Here is a 27768-nt window from a genome sequence, read left to right as displayed (position 1 = left end):
TTACCTGTACCTACCGTTCCTCCAAAATATAATTCCAGCCTCCAAACTGTGCAGATGATGGTGTTGAAATCACAAACCATGACAATGAAGCGGCAACAGTCGGTATGCTTTGCTTATTGGTTGTGATGCGTTGGCACAGAAACCTTTTTGGTGGAAAATTTGTTTCATATATATTTTATATGATTGTAAATATAACGTCAAAATGTTGAAAATCTGATTTCCACCTAGCCGATCATTATCTTCAGCCAGCTATGATCGTAGTGTAGGTGTAATGAGAAAGGCAGGGAGAGTAGCTTGTCCGTTGTGGTCGGCGAACCCTTAACCTTCTGGCCCGTAGCCCTGCTTGGCATCGACTGAGTCACAAAAGCATGCTGATGTGGCAAAGTCTATATCCACGTTAATAAACACAGGGTCGCTACAGTTAGGGGAAGGGTGTGTACATTTTTTGTTACAGTACAAGGGGAGGGTCATGTGAAAATATTTGTCTTTTTTTTTTATGACACCAAGTTGGACAAGCTGTCCCTAAGGCAGGAGAAAGTGAGGCTCAGTGTGGCCAATTCAAGATCAATGCTTTATATTCTCCATATTTATGTGTGCACCAAAACCGATTCTCTCAACTTCAGTTCCAGGGCATGGTATTGTTTGTTTTAAGAAGAAAAAAAAAGCAAAGACCCCGTCTAGAGTTTAAAAAAAACAAGTTTTGTAAATTTGATACTGCAAGTCATTCAATGTTGGGCTGGGGAAAACAAGCAAGCAAAAACAACAAAACCCCTTGCTCATGCCTCCTCTTAGCCTCTACTCTGAAAAGACACATTGTGTGCCAACGAAATCAGCTGACCTTAATTTGAGCCATCCTATGTGCCAGAAGCTGCTAAATTACCTATCTAGGATGCTTGTTGTTGTCGTCTTTCAACACATGTTGACAGGGCCTCTGCGATGGTTTAGTGTGACTCCAAAATGGCGGCTCTGTGCCAAATGTGACCAATGTGGTCTTAAGTATGTGAAAAGGGAAATTAATGGTAGAGGGTATTTGTAGTTGAGCCTGGTGATCTTAAACAAGTATTTTGCACTTACATCAGTCCTATACAGCAAACCTCTGTTTCCCATGATTGGGAACCTTTGTCATCTGTCATGTAGACCAAAATGCATCCCCTTACTGACCCACACTGTGTGAGTGAAGGGTCCCCCTCTTCACCACATAGGTTTAGTCACTGTGGGTCGTTATGCCAAGGAACCCACACTAGCCTAGTTAATGTGGAGAATGCTGGGATGGTTCTGGGTTTATAGCCTTATTCATGGGGGCATTAGACCACTGTTGGTTAGGCTCCTGAGTCACTCTGCAGTCTATAGCAGCTGCTATCAGCTGGGTTAATATCCAGGGGGGTCAGAGAGACTGATGTCCTTCATCCGCTGGGCTGTGTGAGTCAGTTTAGTGAGTGGACATACGTTAGTAATCACAGGATGTAAGGGAGAGCTCCAGGGTCACGACCTGCAATCCGCAGCCATTTGTGTGCGACCCTGTGCGCATGAATGGATGTGCGGCGGGGGGTGTATTTGCGGGCGCAAGACGCATCGACCACAAGCCATTAGTCAGCACTGGTCGTTAGCAATGGGCGCAAGACGCATCGACCACATGCCATTAGTCTGGAATGGATTGAAGGGAAATTCATCTGTCACGGGTTCCCATCACTGCATGGGGGTTTCTTTTGGAGAGATGGTAAAGCCATGACGATACAGTTAGCTGACAAGGCCGGTTATAATTCAAACCCCCAGATAGTTCCGAACCGATGAGGCTCTGAAGCTCACAAACCAGCTTTACTGGAATAACCATTTGTAACAGAGTTGTTAGCAGCAACTTTATATGAAGAACCATTAGGCTGTTAGCGTTACTACTGTATGTAACAAACAACCTTTGGTGATTGACAGCTCTTTTTTTTCTCATTAATGTCTATATTACACATCTGTTGTCGGATGTTTGTATAATCTAAATCATTTAAGTCGCTCTGGATAAGAGCGTCTGCTAAATGACTTAAATGTAAATGTAATGAAACTGGCTATTTAAGAAAGGGGTTAGTATAGAGATAAGTTCTCACTATATTGTAGCGCCACAGCGTCTCCGTCGCCTCACCGCCTCTACCCCTGTGGAGCCCCATGCATCTGGTTCTATTTAGAGCTCATCTGCTTGTGTTATGCTGCTATGTTATGACAGTAAAGTGACTGAGGAGATTATGCTAAGAGGATGTGTGCCGTACCCCCCCCCCCACACGTCTTCCTCAGTCATGGGTCAGTGGCCCGTTGCAGTATCCTGCTGAGGCTGTGCGTTGAAAAGGCAGAGGTTTATTAGCCTGTGTGTTTGCAGCGCAGCTGTGCTTTGAGAATCTCCCTCCCGTTGTTTTACATACTGGGCCGTCACTGCTGCAGCGCACCGCTCATGTTGTTTGTCTCTTGTTTTTTGTTCTCTCACAGGAAGTTTGCTGAGGATTGCAAAACTAATTGTGAAAAAATCTGAGGGGGGTTTCAACCCCCTGACCCTCCCCCAACTGCACAACCCCTCCCCCTCCGTATTTATCGGATCGGACCCTCTGAATTCTTCACATCTGATCCAAAGATCAACTGAGCCATTTGGTGGTGTAATCCATCTGTACTGATACAGAAAGTGAGTACTGTCATCATTATTCTTCCCTCTTCATGTCTACATTTCAGACATAGAAACTTGGCTTGAAAACAGGATCCAAGTAGTCTAACCCGTGGGTTTAGATGGAGTATGACGTCAAACATGCTGGGTGTAATAAATGCTGACATCGTATCTTATGGGTGTTCTATAACTCAAGGGTCACAGAGTGGTGTGCTATGATGCCTATAGTAGATGTTTCAATGGGCTTCCGGATAACACCAGTAGCTGACTACGTGAGCCCTCACATCATGACGTGATTGTTGTCCGCCGTGGAAATGAGCCCTTCAGGACTTTCATTGAAGCCCACCTGTACAGGCTTTGATGGACAACCGCCCTCAATGCTTTATATAACAACAACACAGCTGCTATTCTGTCTCTGTCACCCTTTTCACTCCCTGTTGCCCGTATGTTCAACCTTTTGACGGGACGAGGGTTCACATTGGACACCTCTGCTTTCATACCCCTTTATGTGCATTGGCTTTGTACTGATGGCCCTCTTTTGGCCGGCTATGTATACAAACACCACGGGCCATTGTGTAGCATTGTGCATCAATCAAAGTGAGTGCAAGCCAGCAACTTGCATTGTTGTCAGATATGTTAGCAGGCAAACAATGCATTAGGGTTTGGTGTGCTGGCCATGTAGAAAGAGGATATAGGTGTTGTGCTCAGTTGGTCACTGGCAGAGTAGTTGGGTGTCTAAAGCTGGCTCTATGGTTGGACATTTTCTGCTTTTCATTATGGCTGCCACAAACGGTCAAATGGGAAGGAACACCAGTCAGTGGGAGCATAGGCATGAAATGTGATCAGACGGAGCACTGAATGGAGGAATTGTCAGAGCAAACAGTGTGTGTGTGTGTGTGTGTGTGTGTGCGTGTGTGTGTGTGTGTATGAGAAGACTGTCTGTCTCGTTTTGCTTTCATACCTTGACACCCACTCACTTCACAGTAAAGCACTGTCCCTGTCCCAGTGGCACAAATGTGTAAAATTTAATTCAGATCTTCCATGCAACGCTGCAAAGGTTGTTTCACTGCCTTTTCTAGTGAAAGATGGTAAGAAATAAGCTCTGATTTGTAGTGTACACTCATTTTTATGCCTTGGTTGGCACCAGTTTATTGCCCTGTCCCAAACCTCACTACTCTATAACAGCTCATATAAGACATTCATCCAACCTTTTCCATTGTCACTGGAGGGTCTTCACTGATCTGTCTGATAACTAGAAAACACTCATTTCATCCACAAAACGGAACTGCCTTTCATCCTCAAGATTCAGTTCATCTTACCAAAAACTATAAACCTGTAGCTGATATTGATGGGGGGAGGGGGGGGGGGGTTCATGAGTAAATCTTCACTACTTAATTCTACATTGAGCTAAGGTGTTTTGTGGTTGTAGAGTCAGTATGAAAATCTAAATGTGCACACACATTTGCTAGGTAACTAGTGACCTGCTTGCTGTCTGAAATCAAATCAAATGTTATTGGTCACATACACATTTAGCAGATGTTATTGCGGGTATAGCGAAATGATTGTGTTACTAGCACCAACAGTGCAGAAATATATACTGTAATAATGAACAACAATACACACATCTAAAAGTAAAATAATGAAATTAAGAAATATATAAATATTAGGACGAGCAATGTCGGAGTGGCATTGACTAAAATAGTGATTCCATGTCTATGTATATAGAGCTCTGCGGTTGCGAGTGGTGCAGTTTTCGTACCAGGCGGTGATACACCCTGACAGAATGCTCTCAATTGTGCATCTGTGAAAGTTTGTGAGGGTCATAGGGGCCAAGCCAAATTTCTTTAGCCTCCTGAGGTTGAAGTGGCGCTATTGCTCCTTTACCACACTGTCTGTGTAGGTGGACCATTTCAGATCGTCAGTGACGTGTACGACGAGGAACTTGAAGCTTTCCACCTTCTCCCGTCGATGTGGACAGGGGCGTGCTCCCTCACGATCAGCTCCTTCATGTTGTTGACGTTGAGGGAGAGGTTATTTTCCTGGTACCGCTCCGCCAGGGCCCTCACCTCCTCCCTGTAGGTTGTCTCGTCATTGTTGGTAATCAGGCCAACTATGGTTGTGTCGTCTGCAAACTTGATGATTGAGTTGGAGGCGTGTGTGGCCACACAGTCATGGGTGACCATGGACTACAGGAAGGGGCTGAGCACGAACCCTTGTAGGGCCCCTGGGTTGAGGACCTACTTTCACCACCCGGGGGCGATCCGTCAGGAAGTCCAGGACCCAGTTGCACAGGGCGGGGTTCAGACCCAGGGCCCCGAGCTTGATGAAGAGCTTGTAGGGTACTATGGTGTTGGCTGAGCTGTAGTCAATGAACAGCATTCTTATATAGGTATTCCTCTTGTCCAGATGGGATAGGGCAGTGTGCAGTGCAATGTGGATCTATTGGGGCGGTTACCAAATTGAAGTGAGTCTAGGGTGTCATATATTATAATAATATAAGAAATAACACAAAAACAAAGTTGCTTAGGAGCTAGAAGCAGAGCTGCTATGTCTGTCGGCACCATCTTTCCAGTCTCAAATCAATCCATATGAAATTAAAGAGATTCTAGCGAGTTCAAACACTCAATGCTGAATACTCACGCTAGCTAGTGTAGTGAAATTTTAGCCAATAGCACTAGTGAGTTTCCATGATAAGGCAGTTTCTGTTCTGCCGTGACAAGTGCGCCGAGTTTTGCAGCACAGCTGACTGCTCTCTGCGGTGTTATGGCGTTGGCCAAATGTTACAAAGTAGCAAGGCACAGTGCCAGCTGTCAGTCAGACACATGCTGATTTCTTAGAACAGTCCCATAACTTTGGTGCCCTACAACTTCATCAGCAAGCTGGCAAAATACCTACTTTAATGGCTATTCAAACAGGGTAGCAATAGTTGGCTCAGCTGATCGAGCATGGTTTGCTGTAGTAGCCAGTGCATCATAGGTTCAGAGAGTGTAAAATGATGAACTAGTGTAAGGCGGATGAGCAAAATCATGATTCTTAGAAATGAATTCCACGTTTGTTTAGACAGATGGCTCCTGGCAACTGTGTGTCACATTAGAATAACGGCATCTTACGTGAGAAAATGCTGGAGGGTGTTCACCTCAATTAGGTCATTCTAATTCAGTTGGGTGCAAATTAAGTTCTGACACCAGTCCAAACCAGTAGTATCTCAATAAGTGGCTGCCAGTAGTTCCCAAAAGTTCCTTAGCCAGTTTGCCTTTGCCAACCGTTCTGAACTCCTGCTGCCGTTCACACTTGGTTTCCAGAGCTCAAGCTTAAACCCTCTGTCAATGCTATTTTCTCCTTCCTTCCTTCCTTCCTTCCTTCCTTCCTTCCTTCCTTCCTTCCTTCCTTCCTTCCTTCCTTCCTTCCTTCCTTCCTTCCTTCCTTCCTTCCTTCCTTCCTTTTCCCCACAGCCATCTTCCTCAATGTTGAAGGAGGGCATCGCCACACATGACTGTGCTGTGACAAATTGGCTTGGGGACAAGGCAGATGGTGACTGGGAGGGGACTGGTTGTCACGCCGTTTGCCATGGTGACATGAATTGATCTCGCGGAGCGGCACACCACACATGCTCCGCTTGTGTAATCCTGACTTGCTAACCCCCCTGCATACACACTTTCTCACACACACCCCTCCCTGCCTACTTTACCTCCCCATTACTATCAATGATGTGTGCAGTGGATGCACGCGTAACATGTCACAGGCTCCGCTCCCCTTGAAAAGAAGCGAGGGACAAGGAGGGATTTGACAGAGACAAGAGTCAGACTAATGGAAGGTCTAGGGGACTCTGGGGTTTATAGCAATATAGGCACTGTACATGTCAGGATGTCAACAACGAGATGTTCTGTTTACACAGTTGCCGTTGTTGACGTTTGAGCAATGAGTTTGTGTCTGAATGCCGAAGTCCCTGTGGACACTATTAAAATAAATCCAGTTCCTACGTTTCAACGCAGGTTGATGCATGTTGCTTACTTTTGATTCATGCTTACAGATGTAGCTCTCGCATTTTGTAAGTCGACAGACTCCTACCTGAAAGTAGTTTTTCTCTGTTCATTGATACGATTTGCATTTGATCATCTCAAACCGTAGCGTGGTGGGTGGCTGGCTGGTTTAGGATAATTGTGGGCTTTGGCTCTTTTCACCTGGAGCGTGATGGGATAACTTTCCCACGATGACTTAATATTCTGTGAGCACACTGCGTTAAGCTCCGGATATTGATCCACAGATCATTGCATCCTGTGGGACTTTCCCCTGAGCATCTGTGGGATCTTCTGTGTGGGAATGCTAATGCGGGTCCATAGAGATCATGGGAAGCAACACGGTGGAGATGAGGGAGAAAGAAGCGAGGCTAGAAAAGCATTCACCGTATTTCCTCTGTGTTTTTCCTCTCAAGGAATTAAATGGCGACGAAGCGAAAACTTTAATAACTGTATTGTTTGCATTTTGATTGCATATTAATATAGGGAAGATAGTCGGGTAGATATGTTCATATGGAAACATATCCTCTTGTTTATGTTCCTAACTTGTTTGATAAGATTAGTACAGATTTTCTCAGGGGACCCCACATGGGTCCCTGACCCCAAGTTTCAGAACCACTCTACTGACCTCTTTCTTTGCGTGCTTCTGTTCTGTCTCCTCTGCTTCCTCCTGCAAGCATTGCAGCCTGCCTCAGCCTCACCACTGAGCGCCACGTCACTGTATCTCAGTAGCCTACTCTCTGTAAAGAAAAGTTATAATGAGAACTTAGTAGCGTATTTTTTTTATCCTGCTGAGGTAGGCTCCATTTATTGTTAGCTTCTTACTTCATCCTTCTAACTGGCTAAGTAATACTAGCCAGACCAGAGCTGGCAGCTAGCCACCTGACTGACAGACAGTGCATTCAGAAAGTATTCACACCCCTCCCACATTTTGTTGTGTCACAGCCTTATTTTTTGTCACTGGCTTACACACAATACCCCATAATGTCAAAGTGGAATTACACTGAATAAAAATATAAATGCAACATGTAAAAAATGTTGGTCCCATATTTCATGAGCTGAAATTAAAGATCCCCGAAATGTTCCATACGCACAAAAAGCTTATTTCTCTCAAATTTTGGGAACACATTTGTTTACATCCCCGTTAGTGAGCATTCCTCTGTGGCCAAGATAATCCAGCCACCTGACAGGTGTGGCATATCAAGAAGCTGATTAAATGGTATGATCATTACAGAGGTGCACCTTGTGCTGGGGACAATAAAAGGCCACTCTAAAATGTGCAGTTTTGATACACAACATAATGCCACATATGTCTCAATTTTGAGGGAGCGTGCAATTGGCATGCTGACTGTCCACCAGAGCTGTTGCAAAATCATTTGATGGTAATATCTCTACCATAAGCTGCCTCCATGGCCCCATGTTGCAAGGATCTGTACACAATTCCTGGAAGCTGAAAATGTCCCGGTTCTTACATGGTCTGCATACTCACCAGACATGTCACATATTGAGCATGTTTGGGATGCTCTGGATCGACTTGTACAACAGCGTGTTCCAGTTCCCGCCAATATCTGGAAACTTCGCACAGCCATTAAAGAGCAGTGGGACAACATTCCACGGGCCACAATCAACAGCCCGATCAACTCTATGAGAAGGAAATGTGTTTTTCTGCATGAAGCAAATGGTGGTCACACTAGATATTGACTTTTTTCAACAAAAAAAAATTATAACTGGGCAAGTCAGTTAAGAACAAATTCTTATTTTCAATGACAGCCTAGAACGACAGATTTTGTACCTTGTCAGCTTGGGGATTTGATCTTACAACCTGTCGGTTACTAGTCCAACACTCTAACCACTAGACTACGCTGCCGCCTATGACTGGTTTCTGATACACACCCATGCCTTTTTTTTAAGCTATCTGTGACTAACAGATGGATATCTGTATTCCCAGTCACGATAAATCCATAGATTAGGGCATAATTAATTCATTTAAATTGACTGATATCTTTATATGAACTGTAACTCATTAAAATCTTTGAAATTGTTACATATTGGGTTTTAAATATTTTTGCTCTGTTTTTATTTTATTTTTACAAATATAAATAAAAATGAAAAGCTGAAATGTCTTGAATCAGTAAGTATTTAGCCCCTTTGTTAGGAGGGTATTAACAAGTCACATAATAAGTTGCATGGACTCACTCTGTGTGCAAATATATTGTATAACATGATTTTTGAATGACTGCCTCATCTCTGTACACCAAACATACACTTACAGTGCATTCAGAAAGTATTCAGACCCCTTCCCTTTTCCACATTTTGTTACGTTACAGCCTTATTCTAAATGCATTAATAAATTGCCTCATTAATCCCCCTCTCCCCTGTAACTATTCCCCAGGTCGTTGCTGCAAATGAGAACGTGTGCTCAGTCAACTTACCTGGTAAAATAACGGATAAATAAAATACAAATTATCATCAATCTATACACAATACCCCATAATGACAAAGCAAAAACAGCGTGAAAACTGAAATACCTTATTTACATAAGTATTCAGACCCTTTGCTATGAGATTCGAAATTGAGCTTAGGTGCATCCTGTTTTCATTGATCATCCTTGAGATGTTTCTACAACTTGATTGGAGTTCACCTGTGGTAAATTCAATTGATTGGACATGATTTGGAAAGGCACACAGCTGTCTATGTCAGGTACCACAGTTGACAGTGCATGTCGGGGCAAAAACCGAGCCAGCAAGTTGAAGGAATTGTCCGTAGAGCTCAGAGACAGGATTGTGTTGAGACACAGATCTGGGGAAGGGAAGAAAAAAAATCTGCAGCATCGAAGGTCCCCAAGAACAGTGGCCTCCATCATTCTTAAATGGAAGAAGTTTGGAACCAAGAAGACTTTCCTAGAGCTGGCCGCCCGGCCAAACTGAGCAATCGGGGAGAAGGGCATTGGGTTAGGCAGGTAACCAAGGACTCGCTTGTCACTTTGACAAAGCTCCAGAGTTCCTCTGTCGAGATGGCAGAACCGTCCAGAAGGACAACCATCTCTGCAGCACTCCACCAATCAGGCTTTTATGGTAGAGTGGCCAGACGGAAGCCACTCCTCAGTAAAAGGCACAACAGCCACTTGTAGTTTGCCAACAGGCACCTAAAGGACTCTCAGACCATGAGAAACAAGATTCTCTGGTCTGATGAAACCAACTTTTTGGACTGAATGCCAAGCGTCACATCTGGAGGAAACCTGGCACCATGCCTACAGTGAAGCATGGTGGTGGCAGCATCATGCTGTGGGGATGTTTTTCAGAGGCAGGAACTGGGAGACTAGTTAGGATTGAGGTAAAGATGAACGGAGCAAAGTACAGAGAGATCCTTGATGAAAACCTGCTCCGGAGTGCTCAGGACCTCAGACTGGGACGAAGGTTCACCTTCCAACCGGACAACGACCCTAAGCACACAACCAAGACAATGCAGGATTGGCTTCAGGACAAGTCTCAATGTCCTAGAGTGGCCGGGCCAAAGCCTGGACTTGAACCCAATCGAACGAATGGCACCTATTAGTAGATGGGTAAAAAGACACACAATCAGACATTGAATATCCCGTTAAGCATGGTGAAGTTATAATTACACTTTGGATGGTATATCAACACACCCAGTCACTACAAAGATACAGGCGTCCTTCTTAACTCAGTTGCCGGAGAGGAAGGAAACAGCACAGGGATTTCACCATGGGGTCAATGGTGACTTTAAATCAGTTACAGAGTTTAATGGCTGCGATCAGAGAGAACTGAGGATGTGTCAACAACATTGTAGTTACTCTACAATTACTAACCTAATTGACAGAGTGAAATGAAGGAAGCTTGTGCAGAATACACATTTTCCAAAACGTGCATTCTGTTTAAAACAAGGCACCAAAGTAATACTGTAAAAAATGTACCAAAGCAATTCATTTTTTGTCCTGAAGGTGTAAGGTCTTATGTTTGGGGCAAATCCAATGCAACACATTACTGAGTACCACTCTCAATATTTTCATGCATAGCGGTGGCTGTGCCATGTTATGGGTATGCTTGTAATCGTTAAGGACTGGGGAATTTTTCATGATAAAATAGAAATGGAATGCAGCTAAGAACAGGCCAAATCCAAGTGGAAAACCTGGTTCAGTCTGTATTCTACCAGACTGGAGGAGAAGAATTCACCTTTCAGCTGGACAATAAACTAAAAGGCCAAATTTACACTGGAGTTGCTTACCAAAAAGACAATGAATGTTTCTGAATGGCAGAGTTACAGGTTTGAATGAAATCTGCTTGAAAATCTATGGCAAGACCTTAAAGTGGTTGTCTTGTTCTTAGAGACCTACCCAGAAAGACTTACAGCTGTCATTGCTGCCAACGGTGCTTCTACAAAGTATTTACTCAGGGGTGTGAATACTTAAATTAGATATTTGTATATTTCACTTTCAATAAATTTGCTAAAATGTCCCCCCTAAAAATGTTCACTTTTTCATTATGGGGTATTGTGTGTAAAAATAATAATCATACACAACAACACAACAAAATGTGGAATAAGTAAAATAACTCTGCCCTCGGCCTGTGCCGCGAGTGGAGTTAGCTGTTTGAGAGAGTGGTGAATGTGTTGTTAAAAAGGCAAATCCGGGAGGCAGGTGATCATAACGAACAGACCACTGTTCATAATTCCACTTGTTCGCAAAGGCAGGTGCGATTAGAGTGGTCAAATAAAGAATTTAAGCGTCCTGAGCTTTGATGAATGCTAGGGGCAATATTTAGATGTTGACCTGTAATTTATTTTCTTTGTGTACAAAATATATATTTGTATTTTAATTTATTTCATTACAAAAAAATGATTGGGGTCTGGCCCTCGGGAACCTCATATGTAGGTACGGACATGCTCTGCTTTTGTACTTTGCTGAGTTCGAAGTAACATGGAATGTTAAAGGGGGCAAATTAATGATGCAACTTCTTCATCCAGTGAACGTTCCTCTGAAAAATTTGAACTTCACACAGCATGGAATTTTTTTATGAGGTGTCCTCTCAGACACTCCAGGCTGTAGGGTTCGATCCAAACCTCCCTCTCTCTAACACACACACACACACCCTTAAGTACTTAAGCTGTGAGGACACAAGCAGCACTCCCTCTGTGATAACAGCTCTACTGTCAGCACATACTATCTGCAGACCTTACTCCCCCAAACGCTAGGACTCTCTCACTCCCTAAAATCTAGCCAAATGAAAGCTGCAGGGAGAGACATGTAAATAAATCCTCTCACCAAAGTCGAAGAGAAATGCCTCTAAAACCACAGAATGAGTTCTACAATGTCAACAGCAAGGCTGGTTATGTATGGCCTATCTGACCTCCACTACCCTCTGCCCTACTCTCTCTCCTCCTCCTCTCCTCTCCCAAACCGTGCAGTCTGGATGAAGACATCATTCAGGTAGGAGATTCAGGTTTCCTGATTGTGTTTTGCTATACCCCACTAAACCACCTCCCAGGGTGATTCTTTGCCAGCCTCTTGGTTTGAGGTCTAAATAAATACTGAAAGTGTTCTCATTTCAGAAGGTGACTGACTATATGATGCTTGTTGGCTCTAACTTCCTGGTTTTCTTGCAGATTTAGAAAGTCCTAAAGCCTTTGCAATGTTTTATGATAAACTAATGAAAGAAAATTCAGTAGATTAATAAATGCAGGTTTGCCTGTAAGGTAATGGGACTTGCTTGTTTTTGCAATTTGACTTAAGACATTTACTGAGTTTTCTGCATGTATGCAAATGTGTTCAGCTATTGAATAATATAAACTTTGAAGGAAAAATCTAAATTCATTTAATCATCTTAAAGTTCATATTTCCTTATTAAAATTACATCACTTTCACCCTTCAGATAACTCCTGAACAAATTAGAATTGATTTACTTGGACAGTTGGCTGTCATCCAAAATGGATACTTTAGTTTTAATAGGAAGTCCTTTTTTAGCTTTTGGCTGTTTGCACTTGTCATCTTGACATTGCCCCTTTTTCAGTGCAGGGCATTGAGGTGAACCTAGAATGCTTTTAAAATCTACATAATTGGCGGGGGCACATGCATTCACACATGCGCACGTTTACACGCACTGTCCTTAAAGTACAGTATATTCTGAGTAGGAATTCTGATTTGATGTTGTACAGTGGAACATGAGTGTGGGTGAAGTCTTTCATCTGCCATCTGCATTATTATGCCAATATTGTCAACATTAATCTGCATAAGCATCTTTCACACTTCACCTTTCCTGATTGAATTGACTGCATGCCCCCTTGGCTTGGCTGCCTAAGAGGCTAGAGCAAGTTTTTTTTTTTAGCAAAAAAAATAGCATACATTTTTTGTTGGACACAAGACTAACAACATCAGGAAATCAGCTACACGTGACTTTAATTGAAGAAATCTGGTCCCAAGTATTCCCAAGCGGAATAGAGAGAAACTTGTTCATATACAAATGTAAGCAAGGTTTGAAATGATTGTTTTAGTCAAACATTATACACTATATATGACGTGTATAAAATCATAGAATGCCACCTTTCCAACAAGTCAGTTCGTCCAATTTCTGCCCTGCTAGAGCTGCCCCGGGCAACTGTAAGTGCTGTTATTGTGACGTGGAAACGTCTAGGAGCAACAACGGCTCAGTCGCAAAGTGATAGGCCACACAAGCTCACAGAATGGGACCGCCGAAGTGCATAGCCCGTAAAAATCCTCTGTCCTCAGTTGCAACACTCACTGCCGAGTTCCAAACTGCCTCTGGAAGCAACGTCAGCACAAGAACTGACTGTCGGGAGCTTCATGAAATAGGTTTCCATGGCCGAGCAGCCGCACACAAGCCTAAGATCACTATGCACAATGCCAAGCGTCAGCTGGAGTGGTGTAAAGATCGCCGCCATTGGTTTCTGGAGCAGTGGAAATGCCTTCTCCGGAGTGATGAATCACGCTTCATCATCTGGCAGTCCGACGGACGAATCTGGGTTTGGCGAATGCCAGGAGAACGCTACCTGCCCGAATGTGTAGTGCCAACTGTAAAGTTTGGTGAAGGAGGAATAAAATGGTCTGGGCCTGTTATTCATGTTCCCGTCTAGGCCCCTTAGTTCCAGTGAAGGGGAATCTTAATGGTACTGCATACAATGACATTCTAGACGATTCCGTGCTTCCAACTTTGTGGCAACAGTTTGGGGAAGGCCCTCTCCTGTTTCAACATGACAATGCACCCATGCACAAAGCGAGGTCCATACAGAAACGGTTTGTCTAGATCGTTGTGGAAGAACTTGACTAGTCCTTACAGAGCCCTGACCTCAACCCCATCAAAACACCCTTGGAATGAATTGGAACGCCGACTGCGAGCCAGACCTAATCGCCCAACATCAGTGCCCGACCTCACTAATGCCCTTGTGGCTGAATGGAAGCAAGTCTCCGCAGCAATGTTCCATCATCTAGTGGAAAGCCTTCCCAGAAGAGTGGAGGCTGTTATAGCAGCAAAGGGGAGTCCAACTCCATATGAATGTGCATAAATTTGGAATGAGCAGGTGTCCACATACTTTTGCTCATGTAGTGTATCTGTTTGGGCTTTTTGCGGTCAATTTGCTGTCTTCAAATGATTTGTAATTATGTTCCGGCCCCCTGACCATCCGCTGAAGACAAAATTGGACCGTGGCTGAATCTAGTTGATGTTCCCTGGGCTAGAGGGATAGAGGACTTTCCCTCGGTATCATTATCTGCTGTATATATTCAGTTTGTTAAATGCCAGCCACTGAAAGATGTAAATATAATGAGACTCCTATGGGTCACAGTAACTCACAGTTATTAACTTTTTGCTACCCAGGAATGTGTATGATGAAGCTCAGCACTGGATGCAGGCAGCCAACCGGCTCAGAGCACGGCTGTATCAGTCCAGGACTCAAAGCTTTGGGTCTAAAGGACACAATGTGGTCCATCACTGAGCTCTGATTAAAAGTGTGCGTGTCATGGACAGGGCAGTGGTGACATATGGCTGTGGAGCTTTAGCACACAGAAAAGATATCTGCACCGCCAATCCTCGGAATGAAGAAAAAAATAACAGAGATTAAAGTGGATCTCTACCCGGGCGAGAGACTATGAGCATGGCTAATTTTAGATGGCACAGGGATGTAACGTAATGGAAGGTAGTCGTCACTATTGCTACTTCCAGACTTTAATTGGCATGGCATTTCAACACAAAGGAAGCTACTTTTGCCTCTTTACAGTATGATTAGTAGTTTAATAGGATAGACAAAAATGTAATTGTACCCACTCCCAAAATAAATAATATTGTTATAGTTTCTACTCTGGAAGACAATTTGAACATTAGATCATTTTTATTTGGGCTGTAACTATACCTAGGTCTCGTTAGAGATGCCAGTCTGTTTCGATTGAAACTTAACTATCGTAGGGTTATGGTGTAAGAGACGTGACTTGCAAAGTCGTCCTTTGCTTTACAAGGCATCACTTGCTATTTGGGGATTTTATGAACCCTAACGACCAAGCTTAGCACTGTATGGAATGTTTTGATCGGTCCTTTTAAGTGTGTGTGTGTGTGTGTGTGTGTGTGTATTGTGTGTGTGTGTGTGTGGTTTCTTGTGAAAGTAGGGGGTGGGGTCCTTGTTTCAATTCACACAAAAAATGGTTTTGATTTGGATGAATGCCAGACAATAAATTTGAAATATTTAAGAGAGGGAAAGGAGTGGAGTCATAAAATGTATATTTTCTTGCATGTTTACACATTTTGACACATTGACGCTAATGTAGTCTGTTGGGCAGATTTGTGTAAATAAACAATACAACTATCAGAAGGAGCTATTTTATAGCATGCAGAGTTGAGTTCGACTCAGCTTTTTATGATTCAGTTGTTTTCTAATCATATTTCCCTTGTTTCAAAGTAATATCCATCCAAATAATCAATAGCATGTTATCTTGGTAATTCAATGTAAGACCTGGGTCAGATTGAGAAGTAAACCATGAAAATAATATTTAAGAAGTTATTTCCAGTACACAATCCATTAAAAGCTATTTTGATGCCACCTTAATGAATATCCTGCACACTTTATCTGGAAGACCTATTTAGGAAAGTTCATTTATACCCCAGTACCATATTGGTTCATTTGTATCCTTAGACATCTGCAAACACCAAGCAGAGATCTATTTATATGGTGTCATCTTATATCTTTAAAAATATCTCACTTCATTTAGATTTAGCTAGTTATTTTTCTAACCTGATGATTTGAAGAGCAGATACTGCAAAGGGCATCTATATTAAAAACTCTTAAACTCTTCTCATATCCTTCTTAGTTGTTGTGCGGAATGTATTTCAGTACAATGTAGTCTCCATTCTGGAGGACTTTTCCTATTCGAAAATTAAATTAAATTCAAAACATGATGCAATTCAACATCAAGGTCAAGATAGCGGTAGCGTCGCCACATTTCACAAGAGGGGGAAAGTCAATCGCTAAGTGAGCAAATGCGGTCGGTGATGATGAGGCGGCCCAGGAATAGTTTGACAAACCCTATCACCCGAGACGAATTAAAAGTGTCACCAACCTGTAAGTGGCTGTTCTCACATTTCCTATGATGTTCTATGATAAGCCAGCGCTGATAGAAACAACTACCAATAAAGGGCTGCCTGCCCGTTGAGCAGGGGGGAGAGGGGGCTTAGGGACGACAGGGTAACAGGACACCTGGCCAGACACTATCTCCAAGTATTGATTGGAGCAGAGCAGACGTCCAGACGACCCACAGGTCGTTCTGCGGCTGGCTGCTGCTATAGCTGTGGCTGTCTACCTTGAAGGGAGCATTTGAGAAACCTGACACAACACACAAAGCAAAAACACACGTTCACTTCCTATATACCCTGATTATGCCAAACATTAAGAACGCCGTCCTAATATTGAACGCATTTTTTTGTCTTGCCCATTCGCCCTCTGAATGGCACACATACACAATCCATGTCTGAAAGCTTAAAATCCTTCTTTAACCTGTCTCCTCCCCTTCATCTTTAACCTGTCTCCTCCCCTTCATCTTTAACCTGTCTCCTCCCCTTCATCTTTAACCTGTCTCCTCCCCTTCATCTTTAACCTGTCTCCTCCCCTTCATCTTTAACCTGTCTCCTCCCCTTCATCTTTAACCTGTCTCCTCCCCTTCATCTTTAACCTGTCTCCTCCCCTTCATCTTTAACCTGTCTCCTCAACTTCATCTACACTGATTTTGAATTGGATTTAACGAATTACATCAATAAGGGATCATAGCTTTCACCTGGTCAGTCTGTCATGGAACGAGCAGGTGTTCTTGTATACTCATTGTATGTACACCCCTACAGAGCATTTCACCATGACACACAGAAGGAGATTATTATCAAACTCTTTTACACACCCTCACAGTTGTACATTGCCACACGCGTGAAACACACATTCCCTTCGTACTCACGTACACAACAAAACACAATCACTAGATACAGACACACACTCGGTGCGGAGTCACCGCAGCCACAAGAGTAATAGCCTCCGGTTCCCTACTGCACACAGACAATCTCAAATACGACAAGCAGAGTGCATTTATCACGTACTCACACGTAATGACACCATCGCCCAGGCGTAACAGCACCCTTACACCACTATCTAGCCTGTTATAGATGGGCCTGTTGGTCTCTTATCTTTTCCATTACGGCTGCCTGCTCATACCTTCCCAGCAGTGGAGGCTGCTGAGGGGAGGACGGCTCATAATAATGGCTTGATGGAGCAAATGGAATGGCATCAAACACATGGAATCCATGTGTTTGTATTTGATCCCATTCCACTCCAGCCATTACCACGAGCCTGTCCTCCCCAATTAAGGTGCCACCAACTTCCTGTGCTTCCCAGGGCTGCTGAGGGAGAGGAGGAAGAGAAGTGAGTAGTGGGTGGTGGTAAGTCTGGGGGATGCTGGAAGCAACAGACAGCTTTTGTTTTTATCCCCCTCTCTCACTCTGTTTTTCTGTCCATCTTTCATTCTCGCCCTGTGGATTTGTCTGGTCTGTCTTTGTGACTGCCACGTTTCGCTTTTTGACTTCCGGACAACAAATGCAGATCAGTGTTTGTGCCTGGACGGAGGAGCAGCGGGAGACTCCACAGATGTAGTATTCATCTGGCGCTTTGATCCACACTGTGACTGTTGTGGGCAGCGTTCTTTGCAACGGTTTTCACCTCATCTCGACCCTAACGAAATATCTGTCAAGAATGACCAGGCTGGTTTGTTTTCTATACATTTGAAACAAGGGTTGCTGCAGTGTACAGTATTTTTGCTAACTTGATAACTCATTGATCGTGCTTTGTGAACTAAAGTCAGTGTCTCAACAGAATGGTAGAATGGCTGGATACACTAGCTGTATTATACTGTATGTCCATCATAAAGATCTATCTAGAAGGAGAACATTTGGTAACACTTGACAGCAGCGTCATGGCATGGTCATAACTATGTCATATGTCATAACAGCTGACATAACTTGTTATGCCCACCTGTCATATGGGCATAACACTGTCATGACTCATACATTTACACCTGTTGTGACATATTGCACTATTTCATGGCTGGTCATAACTATGTCATAACAGCTGACATAACTTGTCATAACCTGTCATATGTGCATAACACAGTCATGACCCATACATTTACACCTGTTGTGACATATTGCGCTATTTTATGGCTGGTTATGAAACCCACATTTCTCCAATAGTTTTTTTCCCTGCCAAGAAGTGTCCTTTTGTTTGAAAGTTTGTTTCTTTAAGTCTTTGTTGTTGTAATGAATTCTTTAGTCATTTTTTCCCCCATCATATTTTAAATAACTTGTAGAAAATGCACTTTATGACACTGTCAAGAAGCATTACGACCATTATAATCATATGAGACAGATAGACCTATCACGTACATGCCCTTATATCAGTCATCAGTCACAGAGGGTGTCTGGTCCTCCTGAAATCTTCTCCTGCATTCATCCCAGTCATCAGCAACAGAGCATTTGGGTAGGTGCATGTCTGATTTGTGCGCAATTACAATGATAATTTAATATGGTCAATTTCTGAAAATTGTATGTAACATAAACATACTGTTGACAAGTAGGCTATGGTGTAATGGAATGTTTTGCCTTGTTATGTAGGTGTCATAACCAGCCATAAAATAATGCAATATAGGCCTCCCGGGTGGCGCAGTGGTTAAGGGCGCTGTACTGCAGCACCAGCTGTGCCACCAGAGACTCTGGGTGTTTCCTCCGACACATTGGTGCGGCTGGCTTCCGGGTTGGATGCGCGCTGTGTTAAGAAGCAGTGCGGCTTGGTTGGGTTGTGTATCGGAGGACGCATGACTTTCAACCTTCCTCTCTCCCGAGCCCGTACGGGATTTGCAGCGATGAGACAAGATAGTAGCTACTAAACAATTGGATACCACGAAATTGGGGAGAAAACGGGGTAAAAAATTATAATAATAAACATTTAAAAAATAACGCAATATATGTCACAACAGGTCTAAATGTATTTGTCATGACAGTGATATGACCATATTATGACACGTTATGTCAGCTGTTACGACATGGTTATGACGCTAGGTGTCAAGTAAAGTGTTACCGAAAATTATTTGAACTCTAATTAGTTGGACTTCTAAGCAGCTCCGGCGCCCCTTAACGACTCTTGGGATTTGGCCGAAAGATAAGAGCTTATCCTCCCTAACGGCTGCAGGATCTACAATATCTGCACTGTGATCAGAGATTCACTTTAACAGCTCAGACACACACACACAGACTACCAACTAGTAGGGCCAGGACGATACCAGTATCGGCATATTTTTTTACATGGCAAAAATGAAAACACCAAGCAGACCCAACTCTTTGTAAAATGTTGTGTGCTGTAGCTTGGAAAATAAATGAATGTGACTGGATGACAGCATAATGATGTTTGTTTTCAACATTAGGGTTGTTTTCCTAAAGAAGTTAAATCCTCTTCATGTTTTGTTTCCTTGCCATGATACTAACGAGTATCACAACACTGGTATGGAAGTCCTGCTCCTCAGTGACTCTTTCCCCTTCCAGTGCACCCCTAGCTCTGGTCTGGTGCAATTTTAGCTCTGGTCTGGGCTAGAGTCATGAGATCCATTGTTTACTGTAATACACCATCCAGAAATTAAATAAAATATGTCCTAAAATAAATATTATAGGTAGTGTTATTCTAGTGTGCCTGTTTTGTTAGCTGCTGTTGTTTTGGCACCTTAACCTCAATGTTGTGTGGAGCTGTCAGTACATCTGCTGAACTGAGATTGAGTAGGAGGATTGATTGCCTGGCTGATTCCAGATCAGTGCACTGCGAGGTCACAGACATCATCCTCATTTACAGCGACTGGTTCTTTCTCAGCACAACAGGGCTAGACTACATGTCCCCAGGACATAGTCTTGTCAGACAGGCCTGCGCTACCAACCCAAGCATTTTGATAGTACTTCAGACTGACACAATATATCCTTCAGCACACTGAGAAGAGCCTCACTTCACATTCTGTGTATGAGTAGCCAATGGTCATGGACTTTCTTGAGCTGAGGAAGAAGTGCCACAGCAATAACATGAGATAAATGGAGCAAAAAGTCCCCGGGGCCTCAGAGATGCCTCTCGATGATGTCATCAGTTGTGAGAAGGCGTTAATGATGTCAGGTTCATCCACTAGGCCATAACCCCAAACGTAGGGATGCCCTGAAACCCCATGCTCTCGCTCGCTCCTTCTCTTTCTCGCTCAGGCAGTGTGTGATGGTGCTGTTAAGAGAGACAGCCTGGTGGGTCTGAATGGGAAGGTGTTTGATTATGGGATGTATGTTGGGAATGGGGACTGTTTGTAGCCAAGACAATGATAAAGTGTTTAATCTCCACAGGAACAGTGAAGCACGCAGGCATGATAATACCATTACAGCGAGGAGCATTCTCCAGAACCCCTCCGCTGCTCCTCACCTGATTTATATGTCCCTTCATCAGCATCGACTTCTCAGATTGGAAAATCTTTCATTTATTAAAGAGGTTGGCCATTTTGTGCGCCGGCTGCTAAAGATGATCAGAACATACTGCTGTCACCAACCCGTCTTGCGTGTGCCCACTTCCTTTTTTTAAATGATATTTTCGGGTAATGTGATAAGGATGGATCTGGTGGGTGATGGCAGCGTGATTGCAGACAGTATTTATCTTCCTTTCACAACTACTCTGTCTCTGTTACGCCTGAGTCCTTGACTAGGTGCTTTCTACATGTTTTCCCACGTATCATTGTGTGCTTGTCCTGCGTTATAAGTGTGCTATCTATGGTTCCGACGAACATGGTGCAGGTCCTTCAAACAGAATAAAAGAAAGATATTCAATTGGCACGATGCGGCTGAGATGAGTAAATTGAGGGGTTTGACTTATCTTCCTTCACTACCTCTAAAGTTCACTCGCAAATGAAACCTAACACCATGACACTCCAAATTCACTTTTTTTTATCAGGGGGGATCAAAAGTTCTGCAACATCGATAATTCATGTGTCTTCCAACTTTCAGAATTGGAACGCAGAGATTGAAGTGCAAACAGTGCACCCATCTAATTGGTGCCTGGGGGGTTCCATTTGCTGGAGAGCATAGAGAAAGATGGAGATCGAAGAGCTTTCTGTTAATAGAGATGTCGAACTCTCTCATTGTTCCCCACCTTAAATACAAAGACGGATACAAAGGCGTCATGAGAGCATCATCACAGCAGTCCTCAGCTCAAGCACCATTAAGGACCGTAAAGAAAAGTTGCTCTCCACATGTTTTAAAACATTTTATTCACTTAATTAACCCCATTTCTATGGGGCTCAGTCTCAATACCTCTCCTTGTAAGGTCATGGTATAGAAAAGTAGAAAAACATTTAGCAGAGAACACTCAGTCTCCTTCATGAATTGCTCCTTTCGTCATGTTAGAACATTTAGTTCTTAAACCTACTGTACAGTTCAAGGTTGGCCATAACAGTAAACTTTGTTTCTTTTGTTTTTCATCGCTCTGCAGTGAGCATAATTACTGTTGTCCTTCAGAATCAGCCTGGCTCTGATGCGCTGATAGACAGGCTTTATGTTGGGTGCTCGCTTTCTGCATTGGCAGCAGAACGACGGCTTGCCAAGCCAGAGAACCACCGCAGTGCCTAATCAGAGCCGTGTGATGAGGGGGATCAGCACCACACACACACCCTTGCTCGCTCTCACTCTCTCTCTCTCTCAACGAGCCCAAATCTAATCACAAGGAGCCAGACCAGCCGCTTAGCTCGGCCACCCCGCCCATTAGCTTGCACCGCCACCCAAGGGGCCCTGGCACCAGCAGGAAGACACATCTCCACCCCGTTGCTGCTCTGTACTGTACCACCAAGGCTGAACTCAGGGGTCCTAAGTGATAGGAGGGTCCAGGGCTAGCCCCCCCCCCCTTGGTGGTAATAAAGAACCACTGGAGAACGCTGAGCGATCAGTAACCTGATGAGCACTGACAGCGCTGCTTATTCACCTCATCCTCTCCTCCCGTTCTACTCTCCCTCACTTATATCGGTGTGGCGTGTTTCATCTTTCCCAGCAGGAGTGTGGTGAATAGCATCATCATCTGGCTGCTCTCTCCTCTCCTCTACCCGCCTCCCCTCCCCTCCGGTCGGTCGGCAGTTCTGGTGAAATAATGATAGGCTCTGCTGGTACTACAGTCTACAAAGCGTAGTGGGAGGGAGCACTATCTCTGTTCCTATTATTGAGCTGTCAGAGGAGTGGACACTGCACGACAGCACCATTGAGTTTGCCATATTTGTATATTATGCATAAAAGCGAAGCTTTGAATACTACTGACGTTGTCGTTGAAGATGTTTAGTGTGAATACTGTAGTTCTGTTTTTGACAGTTTCGCTATTGTTTAAACTTTAATCTAGCTCTATGAATGCTGTATCTTTTTTTGTTCTACCACCCGCATCAACACTGAAATATTAAAGCTGTTGACATACTGCATGTTATGATATAATTGTATGTCATACTGGTGAGCCTGTTATTTTTAAGCATGTACTGTGGGAGTTGCTTTGTGAAATCAAACTCTCAGAATTGTAAGCTTCTCAAAAGCTGTCACTCCTGTTTGCAATACACCTCTCTTCACCTTTTGACTTGTGCCAAACAACTGCCCTCTCCAGGTTTGAGAAAGTGCACTACTGCAATTGATAAAGAGCTTCACTGTCCTTACCAATCTGACTCATCCGCAATCCCTCCACAATCCTTTCTCCACGGTGCTAGATAACCAAACACTTTCCCGCCCACCTTTTACAACACCCCTGAGGGGAATGGTCCTAAGACCGGCCCGAGTCACTCTATGCATGGAATGGCTCCTGCTGTGTGCTGTTGGGTCTGGAGGCAGCCGGTTTGGAGAACTGAAATACATATGTAATAATAAACACACACACACACACACAATGACACCTCAACAAAAAACATAAACACAGACTCCTGTTCCCCCGCCTGGGTCTGCTGCAGCAGACTTTGAGGATTCAATTATGATGCCCTTGAGGGAATGACAGTGCTTGAGTTTCTGTCAATAGAGGTTCAGGTAGTGTTTCTCAATAACACTTTGAATTATTGATGATGGGGAGATTGAGAGGAGGAGGTAGATAACATTCCGTTTTAGTTATGAGGTGGAGACGACGGGAGGAGGGTCGAGGAGGGAGCTTGAACGACATCTGCATATTCCTGCCAGTATGTCTGATGAGGTGACCCGGGGTTACACTCATCTGAAGATGTCGCACTAGAAACAGTAGAAGAACATTGAGATGGATGGATGGATACTGTGGATGAATGGATACTGTAGATGGATGGATGGATGGATGGATACTGTAGCTGGATGGATGGATACTGTAGCTGGACAGATGGATACTGTGGATGGATTGATACTGTGGCTGGATGGATGGATACTGTGGCTGGATGGATGGATACTGTAGCTGGATGGATGGATGGATAATGTGGATGGATGGATACTGTAGCTGGATGGATGGATGGATACTGTGGATGGATGGATACTGTAGATGGATGGATAATGTGGATGGATGGATGGATATGGATAGCTGGATGGATGGATACTGGCTGGATGGATGGATACTGGATGGATGGATACTGTGGATGGATGGATACTGTAGATGGATGGATACTGTAGCTGGATGGATGGATACTATGGATGGATGGATGGATGGATGGATGGATGGATGGATACTGTAGCTGGATGGATACTGTAGCTGGATGGATGGATACTGTAGATGGATGGATACTGTAGCTGGATGGATGGATAATGTAGATGGATGGATACTGTAGCTGGATGGATGGATGGATACTGTGGATGGATGGATACTATGGATGGATGGATAATGTAGATGGATGGATACTGGATGGATGGATGGTTACTGTAGCTGGATGGATGGATGGATACTGTGGATGGATACTGTGGATGGATGGATGGATATACTGTAGATGGATGGATACTATAGATGGATGGATGAATACTGTAAATGGATGAATACTGTAGATGGATGAATACTGTAGATGGATGGATGGATGAATACTGTAGATGGATGGAAGGATACTGTAGTTGGGTGGATGGATACTGGATGGATGGATGGATGGATACTGTAGATGGATGGATACTGTGGCTGGATGGATGGATGGTTACTGTGGATGGATAGATACTGTAGCTGGATGGATGGATACTGTAGATGGATGGATACTGTGGATGGATGGGTGGATACTGTAGATGGATGGATACTATTGATGGATGCTATATAGACTCTGTCAATCACAACATTCTTATTGGCAGACTCCACAGCCTTGGTTTCTCAAATGATAGCTTCTCTTGGTTCACCAACTACTTCTCCGATAGAGTTCAGTATGTCAAATCGAATGGCCTGTTGTCCGGAACTCTGGCAGTCATGGGGGTGCCACAGGGATCAATTCTCGGGCCGACTCTCTTCTCTGTATACATCAATGATGTCGCTCTCGCTGCTGGTGATTCTTTGATCCACCTCTATGCAGACGACACCATTCTGTATACTTCTGGCCCTTCCTTGGACACCGTGCTAACTAACCTCCAAATGAGCTTCAATGCCATACAACTCTCCTTCCATGGCCTCCAACTGCTCTTAAATGCAAGTAAAACTAAATGCATGCTCTTCAACCGATCGCTGCCTGCACCTGCCCGCCTGTCCAGCATAACTACTCTGGACGGTTCTGACTTAGAATATGTGGACAACTACAAATACCTCGGTGTCAGGTTAGACGAGACGGCCCCAACAACGACGAGACTGCCTACAGGGAGGAGGTGAGGGCCCTCGGAGTGTGGTGTCAGGAAAATAACCTCACACTCAACGTCAACAAAACTAAAGAGATGATTGTGGACTTCAGGAAACAGCAGAGGGAACACCCCCCTATCCACATCGATGGAACAGTAGTGGAGAGGGTAGAAAGTTTTAAGTTCCTCGGCATACACATCACAGACAAACTGAATTGGTCCACTCACACAGACAGCATCGTGAAGAAGGCGCAGCAGCGCCTCTTCAACCTCAGGAGGCTGAAGAAATTCGTCTTGTCACCAAAAGCACTCACAAACTTCTACAGATGCACAATCGAGAGCATCCTGGCGGGCTGTATCACCGCCTGGTACGGCAACTGCTCCGCCCTCAACCGTAAGGCTCTCCAGAGGGTAGTGAGGTCTGCACAACGCATCACCGGGGGCAAACTACCTGCCCTCCAGGACACCTACACCACCCGATGTTACAGGAAGGCCATAAAGATCATCAAGGACATCAACCACCCGAGCCACTGCCTGTTCACCCCGCTATCATCCAGAAGGCGAGGTCAGTACAGGTGCATCAAAGCTGGGACCGAGAGACTGAAAAACAGCTTCTATCTCAAGGCCATCAGACTGTTAAACAGCCACCACTAACATTGAGTGGCTGCTGCCAACACACTGACATTGACACTGACTCAACTCCAGCCACTTTAATAATGGGAATTGATGGGAAATGATGTAAATATATCACTAGCCACTTTAAACAATGCTACCTTATATAATGTTACTTACCCTACATTATTCATCTCATATGCATACGTATATACTGTATTCTATATCATCGACTGCATCCTTATGTAATACATGTATCACTAGCCACTTTAACTATGCCACTTTGTTTACTTTGTTTACATACTCATCTCATATGTATATACTGTACTCGATACCATCTACTGTATGCTGCCCTGTACCATCACTCATTCATATATCCTTATGTACATATTCTTTATCCCCTTACACTGTGTATAAAACAGTAGTTTTGGAATTGTTAGTTAGATTACTTGTTGGTTATTACTGCATTGTCGGAACTAGAAGCACAAGCATTTCGCTACACTCGCAATAACATCTGCTAACCATGTGTATGTGACAAATAAGATTTGATTTGATTTGATTTGACTGTAAACTCCCCTTCAGGCTCACATTAAACATCTCCAATCCAAAATTAAATCTAGAATCGGCATCCTATTTCGCAACAAAGCATCCTTCACTCATGCTGCCAAACATATCCTCGTAAAACTGACCATCCTACCGATCCTTGACTTCGGCGATGTAATTTACAAAATAACACTCTACTCAACAAATTGGATGTAGTCTATCACAGTGCCATCCGTTTTGTCACCAAAGCCCCATATACTACCCACCACTGTGACCTGTATGATCTCGTTGGCTGGCCCTCGATTCATACATGGCGCCAAACCCACTGGCTCCAGGTCATCTACAAGTCTCTGCTAGGTAAAGCCCCGCCTTATCTCAGCTCACTGGTCACCATAGCAGCACCCACCCGTAGCATGCGCTCCAGCAGGTATATCTCACTGGTCACCCCCAAAGCCAATTCTTCCTTGCCTCTCCTTCCAGTTCTCTGCTGCCAATGACTGGAACGAACTGCAAAAATATCTGAAGCTGGAGACTCTTACCTCCCTCACTAGCTTTAAGCACCAGCTGTCAGAGCAGCTCACAGCACCTGCACATAGCTCATCTGTAAATAGCCCATCCAATCTACCTCATCCCCATACTGTATTTATTTATATATTTATTTTGCTCCTTTGCACCCCAGTATCTCAACTTGCACATCCTACCATTCCAGTGTTTAATTGCTATATTGTAATTACTTTGCCACCATGGCCTATTTATTTCCTTACCTCTCTTATCCTACCTCATTTGCACATGCTGTATATATATTTTTCTACTGTATTATTGACTGTATGTTTGTTTATTCCATGTGTAACTCTGTGTATGTGTCGAACTGCTTTGCTTTATCTTGGCCAGGTAGCAGTTGCAAATGAGAATTTGTTCTCAGCTAGCCTACCTGATTAAATAAAAATATATTTTTTAAATAGATACAGTTGAAGTCTGAAGTTTACATACACCTTAGCCAAATACATTTAAACTTTTTTCACAATACATTTAAACTTTTTTCAAAAGTTTTTCACAATTCCTGACATTTAATCCTAGTAAAAATTCCCTGTCTTAGGTCAGTTAGGGTCACCACTTTATTTTAAGAATGTGAAATGTCACAATGATAGTAGAGTGATTTATTTAATCACATTTCCAGTGGCTCAGAAGTTTACATACACTCAATTAGTATTTGGTAGCATTGCCTTTGAATTGTTTAACTTGGGTCAAACGTTTCGGGTTGCCTTCCACAAGCTTCCCACAATAGGTTGGGTGAATTGTGGCCCATCCCTCCTGACAGAGCTGGTGTAACTGAGTCAGGTTTGTAGGCCTCCTTGCTCGCACATGCTTTTTCAGTTCTGCCCACAAATTTTCTATAGGATTGAGGTCAGGTCTTTGTGATGGCCACTCCAATACCTTGACTTTGTTGTCCTTAAGCTATTTTGCCACAACTTTGGAAGTGTGCTTGGGGTCAATGTCCATATGGAAGACCCATTTGCGACCAAGCTTTAACTTCCTGACCGATGTTTTGACATGTTGCTTCAATATATCCACATATTTTTCCTGTCTCATGATGTCAACTATTTTCTGAAGTTCATCCCCACAACATGATGCTGCCACC

The 27768-nt window shown here is 43.7% G+C and overlaps 1 protein-coding gene across 3 annotated transcripts in view; it reads left to right on the top strand.

The window, feature by feature from the left end:
• Nucleotides 1–27768, top strand: part of LOC115103865 (semaphorin-6D-like) — a 182490-nt gene that overhangs the window by 93640 nt on the left and 61082 nt on the right. For 2 of the 3 annotated variants that reach the window (XM_029624895.2, XM_029624876.2), the window contains exon 3: nucleotides 2467–2656. The exons of the other annotated variant lie outside the window; for it this stretch is intronic. The gene's annotated coding sequence lies outside the window, so the exon portion shown is untranslated. The remainder of the gene's footprint in view (nucleotides 1–2466; nucleotides 2657–27768) is intronic. 3 annotated transcript variants of the gene reach the window in all.

This window comes from Oncorhynchus nerka, linkage group LG3, assembly GCF_034236695.1.
Source record: "Oncorhynchus nerka isolate Pitt River linkage group LG3, Oner_Uvic_2.0, whole genome shotgun sequence".
Lineage (NCBI taxonomy): Eukaryota > Metazoa > Chordata > Actinopteri > Salmoniformes > Salmonidae > Oncorhynchus > Oncorhynchus nerka.
The sequence above is the reverse complement of the archived record's forward strand: the minus strand, read 5'-3'. Positions and strand labels throughout refer to the sequence as shown.